The 9,593-nt window shown below is 30.8% G+C and overlaps 1 long non-coding RNA gene across 1 annotated transcript; it reads left to right on the top strand.

Annotated features, from left to right (window-relative positions):
- The first annotated feature begins 595 nt into the window (after positions 1–595).
- On the top strand, positions 596–3,726 carry LOC150034447 (uncharacterized). Its single transcript, XR_016531264.1, has 3 exons — positions 596–1,161; positions 1,244–1,305; positions 1,396–3,726. It is a non-coding gene; the product is annotated as an uncharacterized LOC150034447 (long non-coding RNA).
- Positions 3,727–9,593: the final 5,867 nt, after the last annotated feature.

Here is a 9,593-nt window from a genome sequence, read left to right as displayed (position 1 = left end):
CAATAATTAAAAAACAGTTTAATCAACTTGGAAGAGAGGTTTAGCAGTTGAAGAAGCCAAATCCCCCACATGACCATCGAGGTAGGCGGAAAAGTTTTCCACATGGTGTCATGATGTAAGGTTTGTGTCATAATACACAAATAACTTATAAATTCTTCAGTCATAACAGAGCACACAAAGCATGATGTAAGGTTGTTTATTTGTACCTTTACTTTTCTCCTTTTCTTTCTTTTTGATGGTTGGTTGAGTCTTTGGTTTTGAATATTAAGAATGTATGTAAAAGAATTAACAACTTGAGCCTTTTCAATTTAGTATTTACTGCTAGCTTAACATGGAATAATGTAGAAAATGTCATGTAAAGGATCAAACCAAATCAAATAGATAGGAAAAGTGGATGTTGTTGCTAACCTGGACAATTGATTCACTTTTGCTGATTTTGGATCTGAGGTTTAATGGGCAAAACAGATAGTAAGATGAAGCTTATTGCATGATCATTGGGCTTCCTACTTCCATTCTAAACTTTCTGACTTTGTTTTACCTGGGATTGAGATATAAAGATAGAGGGGGGTACCTAAGTTAATATGGCGAAAAGAATGCTATTAATTTGTTCTTTGTGAGACATTCTTTTAGTTTTATTTTATTTTGTACCCATTGTTAATTTTATTGCGCTCTCTCTCTTTATTGTCCCTCTTTTATCGACATTTATGTGATGTTGTTTTAGTTTATTTTGTTCGTTGTAGGTACATTACTTTTCTAATGTTGTGTTGTTTGTTCAAGTTTTATGTATTTTTTTCTCTTTTCTATTTCATCGACTTTATGTCTCTTTTAATTTATTACTCTTTAGTTTTAGTTTTTGTATATTATTTTTGTAAACAATATTAATTTGTTAGTTTTGTAGAGAATATTTAATGCATTTCTTGGTTGACTACTTTGGATAACACTTTTTGTATGGTAAGAGAAGGTGGTAATAGGTACCTAAGTTTTCTTATTCTTCTTCTTCTTCTTCTTCGTCAGTGTTAATTAATCGCTTTAATTACCTTCTTCTTCTTTGTTAATCTTCTGGTTAGTTTTATTCTTCCTTGTGGTTTAGGGTTTTTTCTATTGGCCTTTTTTACATCTGCATGATCATCATCTAGAAGCTAGCAATTTGAGTGAGAAATGGTTAGTTATTAATTTTATTCCTCAATTACTTTTTAATTATGGACTAATTAGTTTTCTAATGTCGAACTAATTCTCTAATTAGGCATACTTTGTGGAAGCCAAATTGCAGAACAAATTAAGGAACATCACATATATCTAATCTAGGTTTGTGTGAAGTGTGCCTAATTATGTGCACGAAATTACTAGACCTTGTTTATTATGATTCTAATTACTTTTAGGGTTTTCTAATTTCAGATTAAATATTATTGGGCTTTTTGGACCAAGGTGGGATTCATGCACAAACAAACCCCAATTCTCAACTTCTGCTACATCAGGTTTTTTTCTATTTCATTCTTCTTTTTTCAATATATTCTGGAATTTGCTCAAGTTTTGCAAGTTTTGTAAAAACTCTTAGTCAAAATATTTTCTCAAGTTTTGGAAGAAGTTGTTTCTTTAAAAGTTTCAAAATTTTCTTACCAAAACATTTTCTCAAACGTTTTTCTTCCTTTTATTTCAAAAAGTCCCCTTCAAATTATCTTTTCAAACTTTTTTCTCAAACCTTTTTCTCTTTAACTTCTCGTGTTAAAAAATTCTGCTAAAAATTTTAGGAAAAATATTCTTTTGGTCTCTATGTGTTGGGTCTAGTTTCTATTTGGTCCCCATGTTTCAAAATGTTCCACATTTCGTCATAAAGTTTTGGGTTTGGTTTCAATTGTGTCTCTAGGTTTCTAAATATAACAATTTTACCCTTGACATTTGAGTTTGTTTCGATTTGGTTTCTATATTTCAAGATCTTTACTTTTAACCACGATCTTTTACTAAATACTCATTTTGTTGTCCATAGTGTCTTTGTATAACATAAATTTAAAATTATTAATATAATTATAATCAATTAAGCTTCACTATTTTTCACCATATTTAAAATTTCACTCCATAGTTATTTCAAATTAATTAAGAGACAGTGACCAATGATTGGGAGTATTTAATGAAATATTGAAATTGAACGTGTAAAAGCTTGAGAGCTGGGGACCAAATTGAAATAAAGTTCAAACCTTACGGGTAAAATTGTAACATTTTGACACGGGATTAAATTGAAAATAAATTCAAAATTTAAGAATTAAATGTGTAACATCTTTTAAACTTGAGAGTCGAATAGAAATTAGATCCATAGGGACCAAAAAGATATTTTTCCCAAAATTTTAAAAAAAGTTATTTTCACTTCAATTTTTTCTTTCAAGATGCAAAATTTAAAATATTATTCCTCTTCGTTTATTTCTCATTTTAAAGAAAAAATTCCTCAACTATTTTCAAAATATTTTCTGACAAGTCTCTTCAAATTTGTTTTCAAAATATTTTGTTTCAAGATCACTTTCAATTCTTTTTTGTTTCGAGGGATTTTCAAAATGACGAGAGTGATTTTGAAAATGACGAAAGTGATTTGGACAATTTTAATCACTCCCTACTCTCTCTTAATCATCTCAGGTATGGATCAGTTTGCTAGTTTTGCACATAAATATTTAACACATTTCTTGTTCACTACTTTTCTTTTAGGGAAAAAAAAAAAAGTTGTAGATAACTTCCTCAACGTATGTTATGATATTTGATCCTATTATTATTTGGTACATGTTATATTCTAATGAACTATGGATTGTGTGTCATTCTTTAATTTCACTTTATACGATATATCGGTTTGTTACTTTTTTTTTTTTATACACTAACGTCATTTTTAGGTGAATGCTTTTATATATTGTCTTACATGTTTTATTTTTTTCTTTTGTACGTTTGATTTGATTTGATTAGCCTTCTGTCTTTGTTGTCTCTCTTTCATCGACATTTATGTGAAGTTGTTTTAGTTTATTTTGCTTTTTGTATGTTAGTTTTGTACAAAATATTTAATGCATTTCTTGTTGTTGACTACTTTGGATAACACTTCTTGGATGGTAAGAGATGGGTTGATTTATTTTTCTATTATCAGAGCTGAATTCTATTATTGATTGTATTTTGTGTGTCATTTATTTTAGGGTTAAATGACAAATCTGCTGATAATATTTACAAGTAATAGCAAAATATCAGAGTCTATATGCGCTAGATCACGATAGACCACTATGTGACAAATACTGGTCTATCACGATCTAACATAGATAGACAGTGAAATTTTGCTATATTCGTAAATACTTCGGTTCGTTTTTGTATATTTGAAAACAAAATTTATTTTATTTATTTTTTTAAATCAAATGTAGAATTATGCTGAAAGTATTAACAAATAATAGCAAAATATCATCGTCTATCTGTGATAGATCGTGATAGACTATTATCTGACAAATATTAGTTTATCGCGATCTATCGCGGTCTATCGCAGATAGACAGTGAAAATTTGTTATATTTGTAAATATTTTGTTTCATTTTTCTATATTTGAAAACGCCATTTATTTTATTTATGTTTTAAATCAAATGTAGATTTTCTTTATAATTTGGGGTGAAAAAGTTATACCTTCTTTTTCTCTATCTATTTTGTGACGGTTTTAGTTCCATCGTATTTGGTACATTAGATTTTGACGACTGCTTGTCCTATATGTTTTCTTTTTTCTTCGGTGTTTTGATTTTATTTGACAGATCGTAGATTGTTTTTCTGTCTTTAGTTCTAGTTTTGTTTTTTTGTGGTTTTTATTTTCCTTTTTTTATTTTATTTATTTATTTGGTTATATTTTAGAATTAATTTTTCTTTTTAGTGGATGGTTCAATTATTTCTTCATCCTCTGCAGTCTAATTTAATTTGATTTTTACTTATTTTTTATTTTATAGGATTTATTTTGGTAAATTGTTTTTCTACTTTTGCACCATGGGTTTTTGTTTTTTTAGCTTATTTTTTTCTTTTCAATGAAATGTTCAATTTTTTCTTCTAGAATTTATTTTGATACATTGTTCTTCCTCTATTTGCACTATGGGTTCTAATTTTGTGACCCTTTCTCTATTAAATTCCACAAAAGTGTCAAAAATGATTATACTTATTTGGTCCTATTTTATTTATTTTTGCACCAAATGTTGAATTATTTTCACGGTGGTTGGTTTAATTTGTTCTTTGTGAGACATTCTTTTAGTTTTATTTTATTTTGTACCCATTGTTAATTTTATTGCGCTCTCTCTCTTTATTGTCCCTCTTTTATCGACATTTATGTGATGTTGTTTTAGTTTATTTTGTTCGTTGTAGGTACATTACTTTTCTAATGTTGTGTTGTTTGTTCAAGTTTTATGTATTTTTTTCTCTTTTCTATTTCATCGACTTTATGTCTCTTTTAATTTATTACTCTTTAGTTTTAGTTTTTGTATATTATTTTTGTAAACAATATTAATTTGTTAGTTTTGTAGGGAATATTTAATGCATTTCTTGGTTGACTACTTTGGATAACACTTTTTGTATGGTAAGAGAAGGGTGGTAATAGGTAACCAAGTTTTCTTCTTCTTCTTCTTCTTCTTCTTCGTCAGTGTTAATTAATCGCTTTAATTACCTTCTTCTTCTTTGTTAATCTTCTGGTTAGTTTTATTCTTCCTTGTGGTTTAGGGTTTTTTCTATTGGCCTTTTTTACATCTCATGATCATCATCTAGAAGCTAGCAATTTGAGTGAGAAATGGTTAGTTTTTAATTTTATTCCTCAATTACTTTTTAATTATGGACTAATTAGTTTTCTAATGTTGAACTAATTCTCTAATTAGGCATACTTTGTGGAAGCCAAATTGCAGAACAAATTAAGGAACATCACATATATCTAATCTAGGTTTGTATGAAGTGTGCCTAATTATGTGCACGAAATTACTAGACCTTGTTTATTATGATTCTAATTACTTTTAGGGTTTTCTAATTTCAGATTAAATATTATTGGGCTTTTTGGACCAAGGTGGGATTCATGCACAAACAAACCCCAATTCTCAACTTCTGCTACATCAGGTTTTTTTCTATTTCATTCTTCTTTTTTCAATATATTCTGGAATTTGCTCAAGTTTTGCAAGTTTTGTAAAAACTCTTAGTCAAAATATTTTCTCAAGTTTTGGAAGAAGTTGTTTCTTTAAAAGTTTCAAAATTTTCTTACCAAAACATTTTCTCAAACGTTTTTCTTCCTTTTATTTCAAAAAGTCCCCTTCAAATTATCTTTTCAAACTTTTTTCTCAAACCTTTTTCTCTTTAACTTCTCGTGTTAAAAAATTCTGCTAAAAATTTTAGGAAAAATATTCTTTTGGTCTCTATGTGTTGGGTCTAGTTTCTATTTGGTCCCCATGTTTCAAAATGTTCCACATTTCGTCATAAAGTTTTGGGTTTGGTTTCAATTGTGTCTCTAGGTTTCTAAATATAACAATTTTACCATTGACATTTGAGTTTGTTTCGATTTGGTTTCTATATTTCAAGATTTTTACTTTTAACCATGATCTTTTACTAAATACTCATTTTGTTGTCCATAGTGTCTTTGCATAACATAAATTTAAAATTATTAATATAATTATAATTAATTAAGCTTCACTATTTTTCACCATATTTAAAATTTCACTTCATAGTTATTTCAAATTAATTAAGAGACAGTGACCAATGATTGGGAGTGAGTATTTAATGAAATATTGAAATTGAACGTGTAAAAGCTTGAGAGCTCGGGACCAAATTGAAATAAAGTTCAAACAAAACTCTTCACCTAATTGACCAAACTACATAGGTATTTATACTAATTGAAAAGACAACTTGAAAGGATACAACTTTTCACCTAATTGACTAGGTTCAACAAAACTCTTCAACTACATACATGAACCTTAATAAATGTAAATACATTGAAATAAATTAATACATCAAGCATTAAACATGGGGATGAATCTGAATTTCCAGATTCATTAGGACTTTTGGGTGCCCAAGTGACTCTTGGAGCTTGAAGGGTTGCAACTCTTCATGATGGGCTAAAATTTTAGCTTGGAAACAAGCATTTCATCCATCTTCAAGTCTTTTAGTTCTAGCTCTTTTCATTGGTCCTTGAGGCATAATGATTGCCTCATGATTGGATTGACTTGGAAAGTTCTCCCATGGATGTTTAGCTTGAGATCCAATTAAGCTAGTTTGAGCTTGGTGAGCTTCATTTTCCTTTTCATTTGAGTTGGTTCAATCTTGCTGAGCTTCTCGGTTGGTCAGTTCCTTATCATTCTCCCCCTCTTCATAAGGATTCGTCCTCGAATCACAATTATCTACATCAAACAAGGATAAGTCAGCAACATTAAATGTAGCACTCACTTGATACTTACCCGGAAGATCAATTTTGTATGCATTATCATTCATCTTTTCTAAAACTTGGAATGGTCCATCTCCCCTTGGATGTAACTTGGACTTTCTTTGGTTTGGAAAATGCTCCCTTCGAAAATGAACCCAGACCCAATCTCCTGGTTTCAGAATAAGTGGTCTCCTTCCCTGATTCACTCTTTTGGCAACCTTTTCATTATGCTTCTCAACTCTTTCTTTCACTTGCTTATGCAGCTTCTTGAAAAATTCAGCTTTTGACTTGGTATCAAGATGAACAAACTGGTTAGTTGGCAAAGGTACTAAATCAAGAGGTGTCTTAGGGTTAAATCCATAAACTATTTCAAAAGGTGAACATTTAGTTGTGCTATAGACAACCATATTATAAGTAAACTCAACAAACGGCAAAATTTCCTCCCACATACGAAGATTCTTCTCAAGAATTTCCCTAAGCAACATTATTAACGTCTTATTGACAACCTCAATTTGACCGTCTGTTTGTGGGTGACATGTGGTAGAAAACAACAACTTAGTTCCTAATTTTTCCCACAAAACTTTCCAAAAATGACTTAAGAACTTGACATCTCTATCGCTAACAATTGAATTAAAAATGCCATGCAACCTCACAACTTCCTTAAAGAACAAATCAGCAATGTTCTTGGCATCATCAATTTTACGACAAGCAATAAAATGTGACATTTTGCTAAAATGATCAACAACAACAAATATGTTATCATGCCCTCTCCTAGTTCGAGGTAGACCCAGAATAAAATCCATAGACAAGTCACTCCAAGGTGCATTAGGAACAGGTAAAGGTGTGTACAAGCCATGTGGCCTAGACTTAGATTTAGCTTCTCGACAAGTAATGCATGTACTACAAACTTTGTGAACATCGTGTTGCATGTGTGGCCAATAAAAATGACGCTTGAGTTCATCATATTTTTAAATTCAGAAAAATAACCCATCAGACCACCCCCCATGTGCTTCCTTAACAAACAATTATCTATATGAACCCTTCGGAATGCAAAGTTTATCTTTCTTAAACAAGAATCCATCAAAAACATAAAAATTATTTACTGTCATTCCATTCACACATTGGGAAAATAAATTACCAAAATCATCATTGTTTCCATACATTTCTTTCAAAAACTCAAATCCTATTAATTTAGAAGATAAAGTTGATAGCAAACTATATCTCCTAGATAATGCATCAGCCACAATATTTTCCTTGCCACTCTTGTACCTTATAACATATGGAAATGATTCAATGAATTCAACCCATTCAGCATGATGACGATTTAGCTTATCTTGTCCCTTGAGATGCTTCTAACTTTCATGATCAGTATGGATGATAAATTCCTTTGGCCATAGGTAATGTTGACAAGTTTGTAATGCTCTTACCAAAGCATACAACTCTTTATCATAAGTTGGATAGTTTAAAGCAGCACCATTCAATTTCTCGCTAAAGTACATAATGAGTTTTTGTTTCTGCATTAAAATGACTCCAATCTCTATTCCACTAGCATTACACTCAATTTCAAATGTATTTTCAAAGTTAGGCAAAGAAAACAAAGGTGTAAAGCTTCATTTTTCTTTCAAAACTAATGCCCTTTCTTGAGATTCTCCCCATTTGAAAACAATATTCTTTTTATTAACCATCTCATTCAATGGTGCAGCAATGGTATTAAAGTCCTTGATGAACCTCCCATGAAAAGATCTAACTTCACTAGCATTTTTAGGTTGTGGCCATTCTTGGATAGTTTTAACTTTCTCATTATCAACTTCAATACCATTTGCAAAAATAACAAATTCAAGAAAGTTAATCTTATCTAGACAAGACAAAATGCACACTTTTTTAGATTGGCAAACAACTGAGCTTTTCTTAATGCAAGTAAAACCTTCCTAACATGCTCCACATGCTCTTCTAAAGACGTGGAATAAATCAGAATATCATCAAAGTAAACTACCACATATTTTCCTATGTATTCACGCAAAACATGATTCATGAGACACATAAAAGTACTAGGAGCATTGGTAAGATCAAAAGGCATAACTAACCACTCATACAATCAATGCTTAGTCTTAAATGCAGTTTTCTATTCATAGCCAACTTTCATCCTAATTTGATGGTATCCAGACTTAAGATCAATTTTAGTAAATAAAACAGATCCATGCAATTCATCTAACATATCATCAAGTCTGGGTATAGGATGACGATACTTTACCGTAAATTTGTTGATGGCTCTACAATCCACACACATTCTCCAAGCTCCATCTTTCTTTAGAACCAAGATGACAAGAACATAATAAGGACTGAGACTTTCTCTCACATATCCTTTGGCAAGCAACTCATCAACTTGCTTTTGAATTTCTTTTGTCTCGGTGGGTTAGCTCGATAAGTTGGTCTATTTGGAATGATTGCTCCTAGAAGGAAGTCAATTTGATGTTCAATCCCCCTTAGTGATGGCAACCCACTTGGTAGATCTTCAGGAAAAATGTCCTTAAATTCCTGCAACAATCTAAGAAAAACACTAGGCAAAGAAGTTTTTGAGTCACTAGTTAGAAAACATGGCCTTTGCACAAAAGTACAAAGATTGGTTTAGTAGAAACCAAAGCTTTTCTAACCTCACTATTTCTAGCTATCAGACTCTCTGTTCTTTTTTTCTCTCTTTGGGATGTTTTTCTTTCTTTCCACTCCTTTCTTTTTCTTCACAATTATTTTTCTCACTCTCATCAGGAATTTTCTCTTTTTCTTTCAAATTATTTTCTTTTTTTCTTTTGCCATTCAATGAATTTTTTTTCCTCTTTCTCATGTTTTTCAACTTCCACTCTCATTTTCTCTAACTTGCATTGCTCATCATACACATCTCTGGTTGACAAAGGAAGAAGAATGGTTTTCCTTCCATCTTTAGTGAATTTGTAGCGATTAAGATAGTCATCATGAATTGCTTTTCTATCAAATTGCCATGGCCTTCCCAATAAAATCTCTCCAGCATGCATAGTTGCAACATCACATAAGATACTATCATTGTATCTTCCAATAGAAAAAGACACAAGACATTGTCTATTGACTCTCACTTCCCCACTATTGTTCAACCACTGAAGTTTGTATGGTCTAGGATGTGGTATCGTGGTTAAACCCAATCTTTTGACAAGTAATGTACTAACAACATTAGTACAACTCCCACCG

Source organism: Benincasa hispida, chromosome 8, assembly GCF_027475165.1.
Source record: "Benincasa hispida cultivar pf3 chromosome 8, pf3_genome.v1.1, whole genome shotgun sequence".
NCBI classification, from domain to species: Eukaryota; Viridiplantae; Streptophyta; class Magnoliopsida; order Cucurbitales; family Cucurbitaceae; genus Benincasa; species Benincasa hispida.
Note: the sequence above shows the minus strand (reverse complement) of the source record. Positions and strands in the feature narration are given on the sequence as shown.